The sequence below is a fragment of the Kryptolebias marmoratus genome, linkage group LG18 (assembly GCF_001649575.2).
Source record: "Kryptolebias marmoratus isolate JLee-2015 linkage group LG18, ASM164957v2, whole genome shotgun sequence".
Lineage (NCBI taxonomy): Eukaryota > Metazoa > Chordata > Actinopteri > Cyprinodontiformes > Rivulidae > Kryptolebias > Kryptolebias marmoratus.
The window spans coordinates 13,214,227-13,238,296 of NC_051447.1; the positions used below are offsets into that span (position 1 = coordinate 13,214,227).

At 39.8% G+C, this 24,070-nt stretch overlaps 1 long non-coding RNA gene across 1 annotated transcript in view; it reads right to left on the reverse strand.

The window, feature by feature from the left end:
* Positions 1 to 2,503: 2,503 nt before the first annotated feature.
* LOC108235045 overlaps positions 2,504 to 24,070 on the reverse strand; it is a 57,257-nt gene continuing 35,690 nt past the window's right edge. Inside the window, exon 3 of the long non-coding RNA XR_001808559.3 lies at positions 2,504 to 3,970. This is a non-coding gene — a long non-coding RNA (uncharacterized LOC108235045). The remainder of the gene's footprint in view (positions 3,971 to 24,070) is intronic.

Consider the following 24,070-nt stretch of genomic DNA (forward strand, 5'->3'; position numbering starts at 1 on the left):
GATTAAATATTACTTAATGTTTTAAACCTTGCTGATTTTTTGAATACCCAACGTGTGTCTGTGTTTACAGGACAAGTTATGTTGGAAGAGTCATGAGTAAATTTAAATTAATGGCTTCAAATGTTAACACAAACAATCTTTAACAAATACAAGCTGTAACAGGGTTAATGAACACATCGCTCATCACTTCTGAGAACAGTTACTGAACGATGCTAACGCCCTGCTGTATCTGCACCGGTGCTTTCATTTCTATCAGGAAGTTATCTTATTTTACTTTTTAAATAACTCCAAAGCAGAGGAACGAAGGAAAAGGTTTTAAACTTATAGACACATGCAGATGGGAAATGTAGTCCAGAGAATTCTGCTCAACTTTTCCTCTAAATTCAAAAAATGAACTCATCGGTTGTGTGTAATTATCGTCCGCCACTGAAAGGCAAAGGTAATGGTTTTGATTGTGTCTGTGTGCGCCTATCTGTTAGCAAAATATCACATGAAGCACTGGATGTACCTCTACAACTGATTACCATTTGAAGTCAATCTAATACAAGATGGCTGCCACAGCTGTTCAACCCAGTTAATTTTACAGATGTTCAGGTGAAATTTGTTGCGGACTTAATTACAACAGATACTCTCAACGTTATCTTCAAGGTTTGAGCTTCATTGTTTCTCCACATAAAATGATTTTAGCCTCAAATGGGCGATATGCATTCCTTCAAGGAAGGCTTGGCCTTTTATTTCAAATCAGCTGCAAATTCTTTGTAACTTTGGTCTAAAAGTTACCCTGGCTCTTCAGCGCTAATGGGCATTCTGGGTAATGGGCAGGAGGACGCTGATGTGAACATGGCAGCTGTCATATCCACAGGACGCTCTCGGCATGTGTCGGCCGGCATGTTGAGCACTCGCCGCGTGTTTAGTGGCTTCTACTCCTACATGAACCCATCTACCATCACGTAGGAATAAAAAGCCATAAGACACAACAGCAATCTCACAGGAGGAAGGGAGGGAAAGCAGGAAGGAGGAGAGAATACTAATAAGAGGAGTCCAAGTAGCCATGAAAGGGAGGGAGTTGTTCTCTCAGCTGGAAGGAGGAGAAGAAGTAAAACCCGAGGAGGCAGGGAGTAGGGATCAGGAGGGGGGGGGGAAAGAGGAAGGATGCAAGGAAAGGAGACAGGAATGAGTCATCGTGAGGCAGAGGAAACCCAGTTTTCAGAAGGCGGTGCTCCGTGTTTGTCTTTTTCTGTTTGATTATGTGCAGCAGATGAGTTTGTACTGCAGGCGTTAGTGGATTCAGAAAACTCCTCTGTGTGTAAGCAATATTTGCTATGCTGAAAGCAACCTGCTCTGATGAACCTAATCAAAATCCATCTGCTCCATTTTGCCATTTTCTACAGGCACGCGCTTTAAAGTGTTGTTCAAATGAAAGCGTGTGTTTCTGCAGATGGCTCACTGATAAATATTTGCCTCTGAAAACCAGACGCACGCTCTGGTAAATATCGATTTCTGCGTTCGCTCCGTTTCTGCACTAGAAAGCTCGTGGCGTTTGCATGCGAGGAGGAAAGGAGGAGGGGGGGTGTTACAGTACAAGTGTGTGCAGATAAATATGTATGACTCCACCGCGGTAGGTTTCCTGCTTTGTATGCTAATGATCGAATTCAAGTTTAATTATGCAACGTAGGAGCACCGAGGGTGGGGAGGTGGAGGAGGGCTGACGCACCGCCGAACGACCTCGTGAGATGAGGCTCCGGCAATGAGGTAACAGATTTAATCTTTTTAATCAGACTGCAGGAAGAGTGGGGCTTTCCACCGAGACCGGACAGGCTGCAGCCAGTGCTAAAGGCCACAATCTATAAGATCACAGATAAATTTAACGGTCAGTACTGATGATCAAATTAGACGGAATATTTCAATGTAGATAAATGGTTTTAAAAAAAGGAAAGAAAAGCAAAATCAGTGTAAACCTGTTGACCGCTGAGGTAACACTAACCTGCAGTCTTTGTCAACATTCACACTACTGTTCTCCTGTTTGTAGTTGGGTTTTTTTGTATGTTTTTTGCAATCCAGCTACCTGAGCAGACTTTGTGCTATTTTAGCCGTTCATCTGTCAAAACGTTCAGCTCATTCAGGAGACAGAAGCTATGACTTTAAGTTTTTTGTGACAGAAACATTGTTCTCTTTGAACTCCACTTAGCATAGTTGCGGCTACTTTTACCTTTTAGCTAGCCTTTTGCTACTCTAGCTTTTCTTGATAATTTTAGCTAGCATTTTACTACTTTTGGCTTTTTTAGCTTTTAGTTACCGTTGTTCTTTGAGCTTTAAGCTAATGTTCAGCTTCTTTTAGCTTTAACAGCTCAGTTTGAGCTTCTTCAGCACCCAGCGTTCACATCTGCACACAGCTTTAGGTTTTCAAATCACTATTTTCTAGATGAAAAATCTGCATCCTTATTAAAGTTTTGGCATAATTTGTAGGAGTTTTATTATTATTATTATTTAAAGGTGGCTGGAAATCTTTTCCTGTATTTTTTTTTTTTGAAGATGTCATAAAGTGTTCAGCTCCAAGCTTTTAAAGTGCAGAGTTGACCCGTTTTTTTTCCCACCAAAATGAACTCACATTCAAATTACTCTTCCTCTTGGGGTCTATGCTGGCCTGGTCCATGAAAGATCTTCGGCCACATTCAAGTATCGGGGATTAGGTTCAAAACTGCTTTGTATGTTCTGGAAAACTGAAAGCCGAGCCCTGCTCGTCTGTTTGATGTTGGTTTTCTATTGTTCTTCTTCAACATCTCTTTAAAAACATCTCTGTTCAAATTCAAAATATTACTGCTCTTAAAAAGAGCATCCTTTATCCCTAAGATGTAGGTGGACAACCAAGTCTCGTCCTGAAATTCGCTGCACTTTTAAAGCTTTTAAACTTTGCTCTTTTAGGTTTGAGTTGAGAAAGATCTTCGGATGAGAAGCGAAACGAGAAGAAGTCCAGTCGCTTGATTTTTTTTTTAGAAATCCTTGGATCGGCGCGTCCTGATGGCCGACGGGAAGATGCCACTTTTTTTATTTTTGGAATTTCTTAAAGACGAGAAACAGAAATCATGCACAAAATCTTTGACTCTAGTTTGGGGTGTTTTTGTTCACAGTGAAATTGTTAAATTAAAAAAAACACTGATCAAAGAAGTGAAATATGTGCTGTTTTGTTCATTCTTGTGTGTACGCCTCTTTTTGTATTATTTTCTTTGATTTGAACATAAATAAACCGGCTGAGGTTCAATTCGTCAAACTGAACCTGAACTTTATTGCGAAGCTCCTCATTTCTTCTTTAATACTGGAGTAAATGCCACTCCAACAACGGCAGCCTCCATATTGGTGCAATAAATTACTGTAAGCAAAACATGCTGGTGATATTTCACAGAAACGGGCGCAGAGTTTATTTTACTTCTCAGAATATGAATGAAGGAGGAACGACTTAATCATTTTCATGAAAAAACGTGATAATCAAACTAATAATGAGGAAAGTGGTCAGTTTAATCAACCAACAGAACTCATCATTAAATGATGATTCACTAAGAACCTCTTTCTTCTGAGTTATAATTATCTATAATCTACAGCATTCCTCTTTCTTAAATCTTTCCTGATTTGTTCCTCAATTATTTCTTGATTTATCTTTGTTATCAACTTGTGAAAACTAAACGACAAACCAGTGATTGTTGGTGTTCTACTTGTTCATTTGTTCCCTGATAAACACAAAAAAAACACTCAAATCTCTTATTTTAAAGTGTTCTTAATCTATTTTTACCTGCACGTGATTAAAAAGCAAATCAAATGTTGGTTTAGTGGTAGGATAGACTTCGGTACATATAGAAGTGTGATGTGCTAATGTGTATATTTCCTGTATTTCTGTTTGGTGAAACTCTCGTGTCTGCAGAACATCAGGGCTGCAGCTCCAGCTGGTGCAGGTCTCCGCATGAACTCCTGAAGGACCCTGCAACAACAAAACAAAGGAAAACAAAAGGGAGAGTAAAGATTAGAGGTGTGCGCACGCTCACGTTGAGTGAAATCTTTATTACTGCACTGCGTCTGGTTATTTAATGAGACGATCCTACGGCTTGGTTATTGAATTAAGGATCATTACGAGGAGCTTGAATAACAACGCGCAGCCTGGAAGAAATTGTCGGAGTGCGCAGTTTAAGCTGTCGGTCTTTAAAAAGTGCTTCTTCCTGAGAAAATCTGGAGCCTTAAAGAGCTCACGCTGCGATTTTACCAGCTCACTGACACTTACAGCTTCAAAATACGCATTAACCACAAACCAATTATGTTAAGCTGCAACTACTTGTTGATGACTTGTGCAGTTTAATGCGCCTAATGAAAAGTTAATAGCGAGCACACTTAGAGGTTTCAGCACCTGCTACCACCTCCACTGAGGTGAAAATGGTTGACGACACAACAATGAAACCTTAACTCCTCCTTATTTATCACGCTTAAGAATACTTTGCGTTTCGGAGAGAGGAGTGACCCTCCTTGTGAGCAGAAAGGGTTTCACTTTATCATCCAAAACCTTCTGGGAATTATTTAGGATAACACTCCACACAATAAGCTGTGACATCTTCATTGAAAAATGATTGATTGGGCTGCAGGGAGAGGGGCTGTTTGAGAGACAGATCGCTCAAACAGTCAGGCTGGAAAAGCCCAGTAATATGATGAATGGTCTATTTACCCAACAGATGAGGAGAGACTCGCATGAAGATTAAATGTGCAGGTTTCTGACGTGTCCTGCTCGCGGGATGGATAGAAATTTGAATAATTCGTCCGTGTTCTCTGTCAGGGAGCAAGTTGGAAATGAATTTAAGTTGAAAGCGATTTTAGAAGGAATGCAGCTCAGCTCATTCATCACCTCGGATTGTTTTAGAGCAAATCGGAGAGCAAAATGCTTCGATTGACTCCGACACGTGCACATCACCTGTGTGTGTTCCTGACTGTAAGTCAAGGTCTCGCAATCCTTGAAGGAATGCATATCACCCGCCGCCTTTCACGCCAGAGTTTTAGACTAAGATCATCTTTTGTTGAGAAAGGATATCATTGGAGACGTTTTGGTTAAGTTTTGCTACAACTACACCAAATTTTAGCTCAATATCTTTAACACTGGCTGAGTTATAAACATCATTGTGTTTTCTAATGTCAGTTGGCTGTGGCATCCATCTTGACTTGGACTGACCCCAAAAGTTAATCAATTCCAAGTTCATCTAATAATTATTTTTTGGAAGTTGCATTAAAATCCATTCAGTGGTTCAGACAATGGTACAGACAAACAAACACACCTTTGTGATAAAAATGATGCCAAAAGGCCACTTAAATACACAAAAAATGAGTGGATATTTGTGATTTATTATTTTCTTTTGACTTATTTTTTGTCATTGCAGTCAAAGAAAGTTAAACCTCTGAATTATCTCGGCTAAACCATTATTAGTTACACGCAATTTTCTTTCACTGGGGCCCCTATCCCTCAATGCTATCATAAACGGACCATTTAACACAGAAAATGCAGCAACTGTATCTAAAGTCGACCCACTAATCACTTATCTAAACAATGTCTCCATGGATCGAGAGCAAGTGTTGATAAAGTGACCCAATTCTTTACAGCCAGCATCTATAATTGATGCGCAATAGATGTAGCAGCCTCACATCTGATAAGAGGCTGGGCTCTGATGGATATCCAGATAGGCTTTCGTAGGGGGGAACAGATGTAGAGTCGTGCATCAGAGAGGGATGGGGTTGCCTGTGATCGTTTCCACCCTGCAGCGAACAAAATAGCCCTCATATATCCCTGTAATCTGCATTAGCGCCGGAGCACCAGCCAGGAGACAGCGCAGAGGGGGATGAGTAATGGGGCTACTGCTGATTTGGCGGGGCTATATTACACCTCAAAACTGAGGCATGCCCAACTGGCGAGAATATGAAATGAGGATGTCAGAAATGAGCATCCTTCCTCCCTCCCGATGGCTGTATTTATTAGCCCGTGTTACAGCCAGAAACATGCTTCATCTGTAGCAAGTAACTGGCTAAATTTGATTTTTCCGCATTTGCTGATGATTTACCAACTACGAGTGTCTTTTAATAGCCGTTTAAACCAAACATCACCATCTGAAATCAGACATTTATACAAGTAATGTACTTAAATGTGGTTTTTAAATAGTTCAGCTTCTCTGCAATCAGTAAAAAAAAATGTCTTAAGATGCTTTCAGAAAAAATGCTGCTAATATTTAATGAGCTTTAGGCAGACGCAGAGCAAACAGAGCACAGTTTGAGCCCATTTTATACACCAAATACTAAATCCATAAAGGCCTGATGAGTGAAGACCAACCAGGAGACTCCTGTTAATAGGAGGAGTGATGTTTGCAAAAACTCTCTTAGATAAGCCTCAGTCTTTCTGGAATAACTCTCTACAGACAGGGACCAGCATATATAGCACTCTGCAAAACTCTTAAGTCATTATTTATTTATATATTTTGTTTTTTTGGTGTCAGACTTTCTTGTAATCTTTTTGAATAGCCTTAAGTAATATTTGTCCAGGCTTTATGAGACTTTGGCTGCTTTTCTTTTTTTTTGCAGTACCTGACCATTTTCAGAAGAATGTTTTCTTTTTGTTCTCTCCACTTGCTAAGCCACTTAACCCTGTCCAATGAATCACGTAGACGTATGAAAGGCATCTAAACCTTTGTGCCGACATAACAGACGACTTGGCAAATAGTCAATTTCACAAGGGATCTTCAGGTGCAGGCTGCATGGTGGTGAAGCGTTTAGCACTGTTGCTTTGCAGAAAGAAGGACCTGGGTTTGACTCTCAGATGGGGCCAGGAGTTTAGAGTTTGCATGCATAGGAATTCTTTGGGTACTGGGTTCTTCCCACGGTCCAAAAACAAAAATTTCGGTTAAATGAAGCTTCCACATGATCTCTAGGTGCCAGTGAATATAGAAATTGAACAGATGGATGTTTAAGGCGCTTTGGTACTAGCAGTCTGTTACAATTTGTTCCCGTTTCTTTAGCTGAATTTATGAAAAATACCACAGATAACATCAAGAAGATGATCAACTGAAGGATAATAATATCAACTCAAGGGCAATGATATGTTTTCAACAAGAACTTGTCAGAAAATGAAAAAAAAAAGTAAAAAGAAAAACTATGAAAGACCTTTGGAAACCCTGGACAACAACTGATCACGACCACCTTAAAAGATCACAAGGAAATCTAGAAAGAATGGTAAATGGACTGTACTTCTATAGCGCCTTTCTAGCCAAGCAGGCCACTCAAAGTGCTTTCCAACACAATCTGTGCCCTCATTTACCCATCCACACACATCCATACAGCCTCTACTACATCTCTACAAAGCTACTCTGAATAAATCATTCTATAGAGTCTAATCAGTGCTTTAGATCACATTCATACACTGATGAGGCACATCGGAGGCAATGAGGGGTTCAGTGTTTTGTCCAGGGACGCCTCGACACATGGCAGACTGGTGGAATTTAACTTCCAACTCTCTCATTGGAGGACGACTGCTCTAACCACTGAGCCACAGTTGCCCCCCCCAAACAAAGAAATGAGGAATGACTCAAGACTTTTGCACAGTGCAGAAAGAGCTCTGTGAAAAGCCACTGCACGGGTTTGTTTGCGAGTGATGAAATAAAGTCCGGAGAAAAGAACAGCCTCCTTATGATAAACCTCCATCATGCTGTATCATTGCTTTGCTGCCTCTGGTATCGGAGGCACCGAATGGATCAAAGGAAATATGAAATCACAGGGTTACCAAAATGAGCCAGCCGGCGCCGGGAAGCAAGTTATGGATGAGGAGGGAAAGATGGACGGGTTCTCCAGTAATGAGTTCTGACCCAAACCCCATTGAAAGTTCAGAGAAAAATGAAATCTGCCAATACAAAAAACTCTTGCACACTTTTTTTTCCCCTTAGATGCCTGCAGGAAACATTTGAAGAATGACAAAATGGAGCTTTTTGCTATTTTTAAACTGCACGTTAAAAAAAGATGAAAACTTTCTTTAATAAGCCTGTGAAGCCAATAATTTTATGTCCTCTTGAGATTTGTTTCAAGTCATCACGACTTTCTTACATAACCTTTCTTTTTCTTTTTGCGTTAACTGCCTCTTTTCTGTAACCAAAAAAGATTTTCCAGCCCAAACCAATTAATGAAAACAGGTTTGTGCTACATAACAATTAGGGTACCTTTAAAAATGACTAATTAATAATGTAGTTGTTGATTAAGCTGTAAACACTAATTAAACCATTAATGAGCGGCAGATTAGATAAATATTTTCTTGCCAAATAGTGAGCCAAATGCTGGCTATCTGTACTCCCAATTCTCACTTTTTACCTGTTTTCTCATGATTTAGATTTTAAATAAACACTTTTCACCAAATTACCTACGAGTTAGCACTTCATTTGTAGATACAAAGTTTGTTTTGGCAAAAAAATAGTTGTTTAGTTAAAAACAAGCTGAGCAGTGAGCTTGCTTCAGTGTTTAATAACTGCTTATTAATGCTTTATAAAGAGTTTATAAAAGGAGTCTTCATAAGTTTGTAACGTCCTAATGTTAATGTCATGCAGAAATATTTTTAAAAAATGCTTAATATTTGCTTTTTTGTTTTTAAACAGCTGCTCTTACTTGAGGTTCTGCATGTTGATTACTTTTTATTAAATGTTGTAGTTCAAAATATAATTACGTTTAACTATACTAATTTTTTTATTTATTTTTTGAAGACCAGCTATATTTTGTGCTTATGGTTGCTCTAAAGAATTCGGACTACAACTTTACTTTTTACTTCACTATATAATAATGTTTTTGGACCGGCACATCTCAGCTTCCTTTCAGTTTTACATCCAGAACTCAGTGCGGATGTTGGGCTGAGTAATGACCCGTTGGCATCATCAGTTCGTTTAACAACCAAAAAAAAAACAACAACCTGAAGCCGCGAGCAAATCTTTGGCTGGCAGGACCAGAAACACAAGTTCTGAGCCAGCAGAGGAAAATTAACATGTTTGCCCAGGAGCTACAGCGAAAAGTGCATCCTACAGAAAAATAAATAAAGAAATAAATGGAATCCTGCAAAATGGTAAATTAAACTCCTCAGACACAGGGGGAAGGCATGCACTCACTCTTATTGTGGTTGTAACTTCTTAGTGGTTGTTCAGAAGGACATGATCACCCGCCACCAAGAGGCAGAGGCGGACAATCATGTTTTTGCTCGTGTGTGTCTGTTAGAGACATTTCTCATGAACAACTGGATGGGTTTTAATAAGATTTGAAGTAAGTAATCATTGGATGAACATCTACAACTGATTAACCTTTGATGCCAACTCTATTCAAGATGGCTGCCACAGCTATCTGATGTTAAAAAGCACACAAATAGCTTTAAGGCCACAGATTTTACAGATACTGAGCTGAAATCTGGTGTGGTTGTAGCTGGGAGTCATCCCCAACACATACTCCGATTGCTACTCATTGTTGAAGATCTTTATTTGAAACTGTAGGATTAACTCCAAGTTGATGTCTTGTCTGTTGGCAAAAAATCTTATGAACCACTGGTTAGATTTTAACGAAACTTTCTTGAAGTAAACACTGGACCTACATCTACGACTTATTAACTTTTGAAGTGAATCCAATTCAAGATGGCTGCCACAAACAAGCCAACACAAACGCTATAACTCTGTCAATCTTACAGATATGGTGCTAAAACTCGATGTTTGGGTAGCTGAGAGGCGGCGCAAGATCGAGAATAACATTATTTTCAAGGTACGGCTGTGTTTTCACTTATTCATTAATTCGAGGAATGCTACGTCTTTAATGTTTTAATGTACATTTCTGGTTGTGTGGGCATTTTTTCCTAAACTAAGCGTACACATCCGAATTACTTTCACCCCAGTTAAATCCTAGGAAGTGAGGATATAAAATAAGAGCATTTCCCCAACACGGCGCCTGCATTAAAGCCTTGTAATGGCTTGTAACTGGATATGCTTACTTGCTATCTGAAATTAAAGCATAGATATTACATCCCTCGAGGCCAATCAAGTAGTTATGTGCATATTCTGCTGGGACACTAATGCACTATAAGCTTTGTGTTTGGGTGTGTTTGTATGTGTGCCATTTCTCTGTGCATGAATTCAGTTTAATTTGCTTTCATCATTCATGCTTTCCCACATTAATAAATCGTGTCGTGTGCCTGTTTCTGTTTTACAATTAAAATATCTAATAAAGAAAACACACAGCTCAAGGAGGAGTGTTTTCGCTCGGCTATAACGTCGTTATTTCGGCTCGGCGCTGAATGGAAATTTGATTATCGGGGACAGACAGATTGCGCGCCGTAACAAAACAAATGGTGCAAAATCTCCAACTTCTTCATCAAGATGAAAGCAAATTGTTTAATTAACTCGCAGCGCTCAGAAACAACATATGGTGGCATTAATTTTAAACTGTGATGTGCAACAGCGCTGCCTCTTTTCTTACCCATCAGTTTGTTTTTTTTTGCTTTTACAGAGCGTGGTATGGGAGCCGACTGCTGTCATGTGGCGCTTTTTAATCATCTGTGGGACAAACAGCAAAATGAAAAATGGCAAAACCAGCTCCAAATTAAAAGCCTACCACTCATTTTAGGAATGCGTATCACCTGTTGCCTTTCATGCCAAAGTTATATGCATTTTGACATTATCGTGCATGATCTGTTGGCACTTGGAGTATGTGTGTGAATAACTGTCAGCTACTATCAGGCCATATTTTGGCTCAATATCTGTAAAACTGACTGAAGTAAAACCTTTTGTGTAGTCAAAGGTCAGTTAGTTGTGGTGGCCATCTTGAATCAGGTCAAATGATTACTATGTGAAACTTATTAAAATCCCTTCAGTGGTTTAGGAAATGTTTTGTTAATAGTACAGAAACAGTATCTACCATCTGCAGTGGGCAATAATAAAACTGAAAATGAGTCAAAGCAGCATAAGCAGAGATGCTCCTTCAGAAAACAAGCTTGTGAGGATGAAAAGCTGTGGGATTTTCTGCTTCAACATTGTATTTGAAGTTTTGGTTCAGTGACTTTCGTTTAAAAACCTGCTGCTTCAACCGGTAAAGTTACTTTGAACTTTACCCAAAACTATACGGGTCTCGATGTCATTAAGAGATCAGGACTTTCATTAGCCTAATGTTAAAATATGCATGTGTGAAATTTCCTCGTTAGTGACCTTTATTCTCCAACTAATAGTCCTTGGTCTCTGCTGGTGCAATTTTTTCCCCTCTGCAGGGGTACCAGAACATTGCTTTTTCCATTTCACATGTCTCTACGGTTAAAAGTGCTGGCAGAAGCATTTTGTAAGTGAGTAGAAGATTAACTCCGGACTTCCTGCGCCCGCTGAGCGCACTGCTAGGTTGAAAGGTGCCGTTAACGCTGCAGGATTATTATTTTTTTTTTACCCCTGTTGATTTATGTTGCACTACTTTATCAGATACTTTTAACGTGAGAATCAAGAGAAATCAAAGAATGCAGGGTAAAGGTAGGGATAAAATGATAAATGGACAGGCAGCGAAGATACATAGGAGACTTAAACATTATATATTTTCTGAGAATATTGCAGGAGATTCATCAAAAACAAATAGTGAAACACGACGTCCCTCATGACTTTAATGCTCCTAATTTACTGTGTTTTATGACTTGACAGGCGACCTGCTTTGGTTTATACTTTAAGGCAAAGTTTTCTCGAAGTTTCTCGTCTGAGGGCAGAGAGTTTTTATTGGAAATGTCAGAGTGAGGTGGTTAAAAATGTGGAGTCTAGTGTGTAGGTTCCATGGTTTCAGTCAGCGGAATAAATCGTGTTTTAAAAGGTCACTTTCAATCAAAAAGAGCTTGTGGTTCGGAGCTAAATGTGCTCAGACACAAATGGAAATGTTTCTTTGACATTTTCCTCTATCAAAGTATGCATAAGTTGTTGTACTTTTAAAATATTTGCATTAGCTACATCTGCAATGTAGTATGTTGAAGCCAAGTTAAGATTTACTTCCAACATATGTTATCTGTATTGTAGTCGCAGCAGCTCGTCTGCTTTAGTCAAGCAGATTCACCTAAAACCTTAAGGTTTTGTTGAAAAAATAGCAACAGACATGTTTTAATTCCACTACAAATAGGTTTGACTCACGCTAGGGCCACTTTTAAAGACAAATTCTCGCCTTTTTCTGGACTTTTATATCGACAAATACAGTATGTTAATGGTCCCAAAATTTAAAACCACTTTCTTAAAGCGCATAAATCTACTTCCTCTCCTCCACTGATGGCTCTTTGTATTTCTGTTTCTGTACCTCGCTGAAGGTTTTCATGAAGGCAATGAAACAGTCATCACTGAAAGGCCTGAAATGATTTTTTATTATGATGGCATTTTAATGAGGACTGAAGGAGTTGGCTGCTTTGGCTCGTGGCAGCACCTCTTTATCAATGAGTGACATGAAAGAACTAATAATAGCTCCGAAACAGCCCGACTCTCCGTCTCTTTGTGTCTTCATTTATCTCCCTCATACACAAAACAACACGCGCACAAAACCACAGCGCACATTGTGGTCTGGGTTTGCAAAGGAGAGAGTCGATTTAGCTCAAATTCAAATTCTAGAAAGATGTGAAAAGATTTTTTTTTTTTTCCCTAAATGGGAAAGTTTGGTTAAAAATTGTGCTGCTGAAGAAAATGACTTGTTCTCTGATGGAGAATTTTCTGCCATTTTTAAACCTAAAAGATAAAAGTTTATCCATAGCTTTGCAATTTTTATTTTTGCTATAGCCACAAATTTTTAATGCCGGTGCAACACAAGCTGGAAACAGTTTGTGCTTTTTCAAGTATTATGACCAATATGAAATTTTGGAGGTGTGAGCCGTTTTAAATTGCTGAAATCTACACAGGAGTTAGCTTGACTTACTGACTAAAGTTTCTCCAAACTTAGATCACTCTGACTGCGGTCTGCTGCAGGTTAAATACTGTCGACTCACGACCTCTCCACAAAAATCAACCTCCACAGCTGATCCCTTTAAGATCTTTGGGTCAAAACAAGTTTATTTTATTGTTTTTGGACGTTTTCCTAAACAGACTAGAAACTACGAATAGTTTTATTCCTATTGCTTTCTGCTGCTTTGTATCCAAAAGGTGATTTGACTTTTGGAAAGCTGTTTAAAGGAGCTCAAGGCTGCTGTTTGTTTGGGAAAGAGTGTTTCAGAGAATGTCGTTTTACTTATGATCAAGCTGTGTCAGAATTTGAGGTATTTTCTAGTAAAATCATGCTGTAAGGTAAGAGTCCCTAAATTGTGCATTATGATCTGGTTCTGGACCTAAATGAAGTCTTATCTGGAGCCAGATCAGTTATTATTTTTCAAATATGTATTTTTTTATGTATTTATTTTTTTACTTGTGCACGTTTTCTCAAATTACAGTAATTTATTTTAGGTGGCACAGCTCTTCTACTATTTACAGTTAGTCATTTTAGGCTGGCAATGCCTTTTATGTGGCACAACTTTTCTGCAAATAACAGCAATCATTTTAGGCAGCGCAGCTTTTCCTATATTTACAGTAATTTTTATTCCACGTTTTGTTTTTGAGGCATTTAACTATTCAGACAAGTAGAAATTGAGGAGTACAACTCCTGCGTGTCACCGCTCACACGTCCACCTCCACTCCCGCCTTCTTTTATCATGTTTTTATCCGTGGCGCTTACGTTTTGAGTCATTGATTGGAAATAAATCTCAGGACTTTACAGTTTAGCTGCCTTAGAAAACCTGCCAGATGTGAGAGCTGAGATTGATTGCGCTGACAAAAGGTTGTGTTATTGGCCTGGAGAGGTTATGATGAAATCACGGACAGAGCCAGACAGGGTTCAGCGTTTGAAAAACCCTAATCATGTGAAGTCCACTTCTACCAGACAAGAGAGAGAGAGGGAAAAAAAAAGCCTTCTGGATCACATGCCTTAATATTCAGGGATTATAAAGCTGCTTCTCAAGTTCAGTGGAAATTACACGCCCTTTGTGAAGATGACCTGAGCTCAGGAGGTGTAATAAAGCTGAGACATGTTGTGAATTAATGTCACAAAAGGTGGAAGTATACATATTAATGCCAAAATGTGTTAATTTACCACCCATTTCAAGTGTGGCTCCCACTTGAAGCCCTCAAATTAATGAGTTGTCAAGCAGAAAGACAAAGTGAGTGTTTTGATATTGTTGTAACTTTATGATAAGCAGCAAATTAATGTCTAAAAAATGTCACTTGCTAAGATTTCTCTTCTCGTTAACAAGGCGTGTTTGATAAGCGGAAGCCTTCAGATGCTTTAAATGAGACTTTTACCGCACAGTGGGATCCAGCAGTGAGAGGTCCGGCTTGGCTGACTCAAGGTCAGGACGAGAGGAAAGGAAAGGAGAGGAGAGCCCCCCCACCACCGTCCCGTCATCCCCAGCCCGCCAGACGCAACACAAAACCACTTTCCTGACTCCCTCCTTTTTTGCTGCACAAGGTCGTCTCGAGCCGGCTACGCCTCCGCAATTAGCATGCAGCCTGTGGCGTGGCCTGTCTGGAGGCGAACACACAAGCTTTCTGCTCTCCTAATGAGATGCCAGTCAGTGAGGGGGCTCACGGGGCATCAAAATGTAAAACAGAAATAAATAAAATAAAATAAACCTCCTGGGGTTATATGCAGCCTCTTATGGGTGGTAGGGGAGACGACTAAAGTGCACTGGGAATCGTAGGCTGCTAACTTTACATGACACACAGTATTCTGTGGTATGCATACATTTAAATACTCCGCCGTGGCAGCGGGCATTCTCAGTATTTCTCAAAGTTTTATAGCTTTCGCTAGAACTTTAAAAGCAAAGGGCATTGCTAGAGGAAGAAACACTCACGAGGAGGCAGATTCTCACATTTAGTGTCACACTGTGGCTATTTGTTTTGTTTATTACAACTTAACTTCTGGAAGAACATTTTATATCAAGCGCTATCCAAAAGAAACACGAGCATCAAGCACTATGTGATGCAAACTGTTGTAGCTCAGTCAACTTTACAGAAAGTCAGCTAAAACTTGGTTTGGTTGTAGCTGAGAGTCATCCCCAACACACACTCTGAGCACTAACAGATCATTTGACGTTTGTGTAAAACTTTAGCAAGGGCTGAGTAAGCAAATCTTAAACCGCTTCCAAGATCAAAACTAGCAAACACAAATAATAATGTCAGATTTACAGATACTGAGCTAACATTTGGTGTGGTAGTAGCTAACACTGATCCTCGTCATGTAATCCGAGCACTGACAGATCACGTAGGATCTTTGCTTCAAACCTTGACATTAAATATTGGCGCCAACCTTGTTTGTCTGTCAGCAAAATATCAAGAACTCAGGAAAGAGTTTACTGAAACGCAAAGTAATCAGACAAACATGTACAACTGGTTAAGTTTTAGAGTCAAAATATTAAAAAAAAAAAAAAAGGCTGGACAGGCAGTATTTACACCTTTAAGGAAAACTACTTTCATTTTTAAAGTCATTTAAAAGGTTGTAGTGATTTTATAGATCTTTAATAACTTCCAATGATCTGCATAGATGATTTGATTCAAATGTCTACTTGCACGACTGTGGACAGAATATTAAAACACCTAAAAAAATGAGCATCTAAGTTGTGTTTTCTGTTGTCCTGAGTGCCTTTTGTAAATACGCGTCCATATTTTAAACCTGTTGTGGCAGGAAGCTTCGAGTCTTTTAAAGAACTGCGACAGAGGCTTATTGCTCACCAACACGCTTACTGCATTTTCAAGAAGAAAGAAGTTCTTAAGGAGAGATTTGTTTCAACAAAAATATGTGTTCAGCATGTGAAATGTGGTATGCATGCAGGTGCAAATTGAAGCTGAAAACCCATTTCTGCTCCGTCATTTTGGGAATGCAGTGAAGTACAAACCAATCAGAGTCAAGCAGCAGAAAAAAAAACAAAGTGTTTTTCCATTTCTTCTCTTTTATCATTTTGTCAGTAATTTTAAATTTACTATCAGATTCTGCTCGGAACAAAAATATTTTATATATTCAGAGTACATGCCTCCACTTTAGTCTGCTAACTGATCATTTCATGATACTTTCTGTGAGTATCGGCTGCTAAATAGACCATTTTATAACAACTTAAAAGATGCCTTTGTGCAGTGGGTATAAGTCCTTCGCTTTTAGCTTGACCACAAAGTTGCAAACTTAGGTGGCAAGTCGTTTTGTCCCATAATGTGAGGACATGTGGAGCAAATAGTGCACTCTTTGGGAATAAAAAAATAATAATTCCCTTGGCTACTGGGTTGGTTTGCTTTTAACAGTCTCTGTGGAGGTGGAATCGCTTACATGCAGCATGTTCTGTTCCTCAAAGCCTGCATGAGCATTAAACTCACAAAGAACATTTTCCTACAGAGAGCAACTTCGCTGGTCTACAAAAGGGAAACATGCTGGAAGTGGGTTCAAAGACAGATAAATACGATCAAAAAGAGCAGCTATAAAGTTGAATTAAATTTTTTTTGGCTATCTATCAAAGCCCAGATGAGCAGTAAGGTATTAATCATAAATATTAAAAAAAAAAAAAAAAATCCTGCGGGAGTTTAAAGGCGCGATGCAGCGACATGCCTCACAAAGCCTTGGTGCCTGCTAATGGCCCCCTGTTTGTAATGGCATCCGTATAGCACCGCTTGACGAGCTGCCAAAGGGGGTGTTCTGTTATTGCGGAGCCAATCACCCACTAAGTATTTGCTGGCTCCTATTTCCTTCCTGCTAATGTGCGAGGCTCCCCGGTGCCACAGCTAAATCGACTCTTTACGCCTGACTTGTCACCCCTGCAGCGACGCGCAGAGAATCCCAAAGATGCATCGTTCGCCCGCTGGTCCAGCTCGCAAAGCCCCTGTTGCCGTGGATACGTCCATGGGCAGGGTATGCAGTTGGGTGGGTTATGATGCTTTCGCCGCAGCCTAAATCACAGAATGCCGTGGCATTTGGTGATTAGGATGATGAAGCTGACGTGACCTTTGCAAGGGCGTTGTAAGGCAGCGATTGCTCACTTTAATGCGTGCTTGGATCCGCTGTGTGTGGGCTGGAGGTGTGAGCTCACAATCAGTGCTTGTTTAAAAAAGACGAGGTCAAACTCGGCTGAGGAATTTGTCGAATACGTAGAAAACTTGAAAATCTTCCTTTCAAGAACTTTATTTGTAGCCAAGCCTTAATATCTGTTGCACATGCACTAAAAACGTCAAATTAGTCCATGATTCATTGTTTTTGTAAAATATTTACTCAAACATTTGTTGCTGCGATATTACACGGAAGGATTTTTTTTATGGGTTTCATCTCATTGGTTTTCTATCTCACTGAGACTCTCAGCCACTTGGTTATCATCACCTTTGAAATCTACTGCAATCCAACAAAAACTCTACTATAATTTTCTTTCCTTTAATCACTGGTAAGGCTTTGGCTTTTGGCTTTGAAAGGATTGCAGAAATGATGAAATTTAACTGTAAGAGACGCATACATCTAAAACAATACAGAAAAAAGCTCAATAAAAACTTGTTGGATTTTGCGATGTTCCTTCAATTAATGGAGGTTTTCGGAGGACGTTTTAAAATAAACTCAATGACATGAAGCGAGGATTGGGAATTCAAGTTTGTTTTGTTTTTGTTTCTGTTTTAAATCAGACTGAATATTTTTGATTAGCATAACAAAATTGTGATATTTTCCCGCCTTCCTCACAAAACAAAATGAATAAACTGAATTTCCAATCTCACAGGCTCATGAATTCATACTGACAGAATTATTAGTTTCTGTGCTTCATTGCTAATCATAACTCATAAGTTTGCAATGACACTGACATATTTTCAATTTAAATCTTTGTGCAAAGAATTGTTTCTACTAATATTTCCATAAAACTTTATTAAAATATATCTATAATATTTTTGCAACACGTTGAGGCTTTTGTGTCGCACAATCCTTTAGTTTTAGGTTGTTTCGTCCTTCTCTTTTTCCAATTACTGTACCAACAGCCTCTAACACCAACCTTTTTTACCATTTTTGATAACTTGAGCATTTTGTTATGGTTTTCTTTTGGTTTACCTTAAAGTATAAATGAAGAACTGCTAAATCAGAAGATAAGTAAAACAACTTAAATGCCAAAAAATGAAACTAGCATTCCTTTTACTATTGCATATCGCCTGCTGCCTTACATGCCTAAGTTTTAAACAAAGATCTTGTGTTACCTGGTATAGATCAAAATATGAGATGGGGATGACTTTCAGCTACTACAACACCAAGTTTTAGCTCAATATCTGTCAAATTCACAGAGTTAGAGCCGTTTTTGTGTTTGCTCATGTTGATTATGTACATCAAATGATTACTTTCTGAGAGTTTCATTAAAACCTGTCCAATGGTTCAGGAGATATTTTACCAACAGGGATGATTCCAACAGTTTCTGCAAAAATACTGCAAACATCTGATGTTATCCGTTTGTGCACAAAGGTTTCGTTGGGATTGATTTTCAGCAACTGCTACAACAAGTTTTAGGTTAGTATCTATAAATTTGACTGCTTTAAAGCCATTTTTATGTTTTCCAAGCTTGTTTAGCTGTTGCACCCATCTTGAATAGGCTCAACTCCAAAAGTTAATCGGTTGTAGATGTGCATCCAATGATTATGGTCTGAGAGTTTTATTAAAATTCCTCCACTGGTTCATGAGATATAAAAGATGTTGTTCACTGAGCTTGAATATAGGAACAGTGTTGTGAATGCTGCAAAAAACACCATTAATTCCTGTTAAACTAAAAAAAAAAATATATATTTATAAAAAGGTTAAAAATATCTACCAAAAATGCTATTTTCCTTCGTGTTTTTGGCTTCATACAAGACATGACTTTGCGAGTAAAGCCCGGCAATACTTCTGTATTCAGTCCTGCAATGATTAATTGCCCTTCCGGCAATATTTTTAGAGTGTCTCATAATAGAAGGTTAGCTTGTATAGATTTTTCTGAGCAGGTAGGGATGTCAAACTTCAGAGTCCACCTGAACAAAAACAGAAAGGTGCCCTGCTGATAAGGGGGATAAAAAGTCAAGCCATCAAAGTGAGCAGCAAATAAACACAGAGAGATGCGTCCTCAGGAGGTCCGTGTGGGAATGAGTAGTATGTGAAAGGAAGTCGCAGGCTTAGAAAGCCCAGACATACCCTGCCCTCCGTTATCGGCCCGCGCAGATGTGCCTCAGCCTTCTCCGCGGCGCTCCTATTCGCCACATCCATCACACAAGTGCACCTTGGGAGACTGAGACGGCGGCGCGAGTGCCAAACCCACCATCTGCCGTCGTTTAGAAATAAATGACAGGCCCCAACCCTAGTGGGAGCCCGTCTCGTTCCGTTGCCAGCATGGCTGCGGCGGTCCGCCCAGCCCTTCGCCTCTGCCTGAAATCGATGTGAGAGACCCCTACCAGCCACGCCGGTGTCTGTATCTGAGAGAGTGGATTTGGTCGGTGAAGCAGAGCACCTTACTCAGGGGAGCAGGCAGGTGGAACGGCACGGTGAAGCCAGCTGCCTCCCTGCTGATTACAGCCGCCGACATGAAGTGCTGGAGAACTCAAACTCAAGCTAGATCTGACTGGAAAACCATCTGAAGATCCATTTTAGGATTTGATCACCAGCTTATTGATCAATCCAGTATCAAGCAGGGAGCTTTATGACACATCTAATTTAGATTTCACATAATGAAAAGACCCGTCAACGATACAGTCCACAACAAAAAAAAAAAAGTGCAATTAGGAAGCTTTCCCAAGGCAGAGGGCAGAGATTAGGGGAAATTAACCAAAGTAAATGGATAATCCAACTACTGTGTGGATGATGAATGAAGCCACAAGAATCGTAAAACTAACATGCAGTTTCAACCCCCGTCCGAGTGAAAAACTACATTAGCCTTAAAACACAAAACCCCGTTCTGTGGCTGTCTTTAACCTCCTGTAGATGATGGTTACCCGCAGACTGCAGGAAGAGGCAAAGTAGTACTTCATCGAGTTCTTCCCCGTGACAGCTAATAAAAGTTTGGCCCCAGAACTGAGAAGTGAGGTAGACTTTATTAATTTCATGGATTTGGAAATGAGCCGTGGTGATAAGGCTATCACTCTCTTATCTGGGGATGGTGGGGGCGTAATTAAGCCGATAGCCAAGCGATGATGAGGAGGAAAAAAAAAAAGCCTTGGGGGGGATATGAGGGCGGAAACTGCAGGGCTCGTTTACCAGAGGGATGATTAGATTGGCACTTAATTGCCACCTTTTCTATTTTTAGGGTGGGAGGTTTTCTTATAAAGCCTTCCACCCACACTTTTCCCTCCCGCTTTTTTGTGTGTGGTCAAGGTCAGATCAGAGGATGTTCGATTGTTCGCTACGTCCAAGTGTCATGAGGCGGGTTAGAGTGAATCCAACCCCCCCTTCCTGTGTGGAAATTGGGGAGATTGGGGTCAAGAGTAGGTGGATTGCAATGAAACGGCACAAGATACTGTCGAAGGTTTGTTAGAAATGGCAAAGTTTCATCTTTTGAACTTAACCAGGAGCCTTGAACTCTGGTAATTGTTTTGCAGAAAATAACCTGCCTCACCAGCTTTTTCTTTTTTTTTTTTTTTTAATTGATTCTTTGTGTCAGTTTTACTCCAGAAAAAGTCATAACTGAAAACTTGTCAATCTTATCATCTTGTCAATCCTCAGAATCAAATAACAGCCGTGTCAATTGGACCACAGGTGGCTACAGCTAAGAGTTCTCATATTCTCTGAATGGAGTTCAAGGGGTTTAAAATAGGACATCTACTCAATCTCAAGCAGGATATAGAATCTCGATAAGTGACTACTTGAATGTGCAGCTTTTCTCTAACAAATACTATCTGCAGAGAGGTTGGGGTGGAATAGGACTTTGCAGCAATAAATGCAGGAAAGGGTGATTTTTATTGCTTTTATTGCCATTTTAATCCCAATATTTGCCATATTTATTTTTCTAACAATAACCAAGTAGTGAACAGTGCTTGAAAGAGAGAGAGAGAGAAAAAAAAATAGACATTTCATTGTAAATATTAGCAGTTGGGGTTTGGTTTAAACTCGATTGTCGTGCTTAAAAAGTGTTAGTTTTGCTCAACTATTAGTCTTGTAACCCTGACTCCAAACTATAATTCCTAACACTAACCAGGTAGAGCGCAGTGCTGCAGGTGCAAAGTATAACCCACAATTAAAAATACAATATCAGTTCTTGTAAAAAAATCGATTATGAAAGGACTTATGAATAAAAATGTTCTGTTTGACAGTAACACGTACAAATCAGTCTACCCAACTGCTATGAGCCCCAAAAACACAAGTATTTTTGAAAGTATAGTCTAGGTTTCAGCCTTTTTTCCCCAAATCTTTTTACTTTTTCATGTACTTTCACATCTTATGAGTCAGAATGTCTCATCCAGGCAACAACAACAACAAAACCCAAGGTTAGTTTGGCTGAAATTCTTAAGGACTTTGGGAAGTCAGGATGTACATCATGTGTTTCACATCCAACAAATTTCATGCAGCCGCTAAGCTTTTGTTGAAACAGATTTATTTTGACGGAGTTAACTTCATATTTTCGTTCAGGAACTTTTTATTTTGGCACATATTTTTAGAATAAAGTGTCTCGCTGATGTGCTTTTGCTGATAGTTGTTGGATGACAGCTGAGCTCTTGGATGAATAAATATTTGTTTAATTACTTCACTTTAATTACTTGGATTAATTAGTTGATGGTTTTGATCTTCTCATAGGATAATTAAGGAGAGGAAAAAAAAAAGGATAAACTGTAAACATTCCAACACCAACATTACTGAAGCCAAATCCAGAGGAGGTGTGACATTCATTAAAACAGCACTTTTATCTTTGGCCACGATGCCTGAGCAATTCAATAAAACAAACTTGTGTACAAAATGAGATTTCTGCAGGAATGATATTAACCTTAAAGTGCAATAAACTTTTAGAAGCAGACTTGAATTACTTGTCTGTGATGGCAAAGCAATGCTCAGTCAGAACTAATCGTGATCACTGAGCGAGACAGATGTGAGAATATTCCTCTGGTGCCATGTGACACTCAGTGTAAACATCTCGGCCTGCAGAAAAACGGGGCTGCAAATCAGCAAAGCCTTCCCCGTGAAAACCATAATCCTCGCTCCTCAGACGGAGACGCAGAAGAATGGAGTGTTATCACCTCAACTGACACACTCTTGTGTTTTCTGCCTGCATCCTCGGGGGGTTTATCACTCCTGCGTTTCATTCCATTATCCGGAGCGCACCGGGGCTGTCCTTGGAGCACGGGCAACGAGACAACTTGTCAGGGTCGCAGAACAAAGAAAGGAGCATGTCGAGCAGTGGATTAGACATAGGCGAAGAAGTGAGGGGCTTCGGGGGGAATCGAGGGAAAAGGGATGCAGAAATGTGAAGGATGTAAAAATTGAACAAGGGAATAGGGTGGAGGAATGGAAACAAATAGAGGTAGAACTCTTTCTTTCATAGCAGTACTGTCGTTTTTTTCCCCCCTCTCGCAACCTTTCTTTTTACCTGACGAAATTCCTGCTCTGAATTATCATCATCCTGTGTCCTCAACCCCAAAGTAATTGCATTTTGTAAAGTAAAGGCGTAGTATTACTTGAAGGAATCACTCACTGTTTTTCAGGCAACAGTTTTAAATTAGGATTATGTTGAGAAATGATGAAGTTGTAGCCATATTGGTGAAACCTTAAAAACAACATTATGCGTGATCTCCTGTTATATCACAGGATGTCAAGCTCAGAGTATGAGCTGTGAATGAGTCTAAGGTACAACCACACCTAATTTTAGCTCAGTACCTGTAAAATTGACTGAATTACAAACATTTTGTGTTTCAAAGGCCAGTTGGCTGCGGTGGCCATCTTAAATGATTATTTACTGAAAGTTTCTTTAATATCTATCCTGTGGTTATGAGATATTTTGCTAACAGACAGAGTTGGTGGCAAAATTCTAAACAAAGATCTTCAGAGACCACTTCAAATTTTGGATTTGTAGAACTGAGTAAGTAATAGCCGTTTGTGTGTTTTTTAAGGTCATTTGGCTGTGGCGGCCATCTTGAATTTGGTGTACTTACTCCATGTAGAAAAATGCACGCAACAAAATTAAAAGAAATGTCAGAGGCCACAGGAGAACGGCGATTAGTATTCAGAGGACTATTTTAGTTCATCCAGAGGAAAATGTTGGTCGTTAACCATCATTTGTCTCAGTCTGCAGTTTGTAAGTTTTGTTGATATAATTTTGCGATGAACCACAGCAGATTAGACCTCACCATCTGTGTGCAACACAAACAGGTGACACATCAGCCCACATCCAAAAAGCTATAAGGGCTCAGACGAGCGCACGCGGCAACCCCTAGATCCCACACTTCATTACACGTCCTGCCATCCCTGACTGGAGTAAATCGATGCAGAATAATAGCCAGCGCCCTCACCCCGCCGTCTTTCCCCTCCATCCACTCCTCTCTCCTCCAATATCCTCAGATCATCACTGTGCACCAGCATCCTCTCCTTTCCCTCCCCTCCATCCATTCATTCATTCATCCCCCTCTTTCCTCTCCATCTAAACTGTCTGTTTCCATCACTGCTGTGGGTCATTCCTCCCATCAGGCAAGGCGCTGGTAATGCCGCCATCGTATATAACATGTCTGTTGTGATCACTGACAGCTTGGCCGCGCTGCATTGACAGTAACAAGGATAATAAGCTCATTTCGCATGCGGTTCTGTGTTACTTCTCGTCTGTCTTGGCTGCTTCCTATAATTTGGGTCTGCCACATCTCTGGGGATGGCGTCGTATATTAGTCTGCCGAGGATTGTCTGCGGTGTTTAAAATTCCATTTCGTTAAGGATGTCAAGTTCATATGTGAGCAGATAATTTGCCGGTGTTACACTTTGTAATGGCTGCATTACCTTCATTTAACAGACTGAACTGATGGAGCGGCGGAGGAGGGAAACAAAGGCGACTGGAACGGTCAAAGTTTTCCCCAAGTCCTCAAACTAG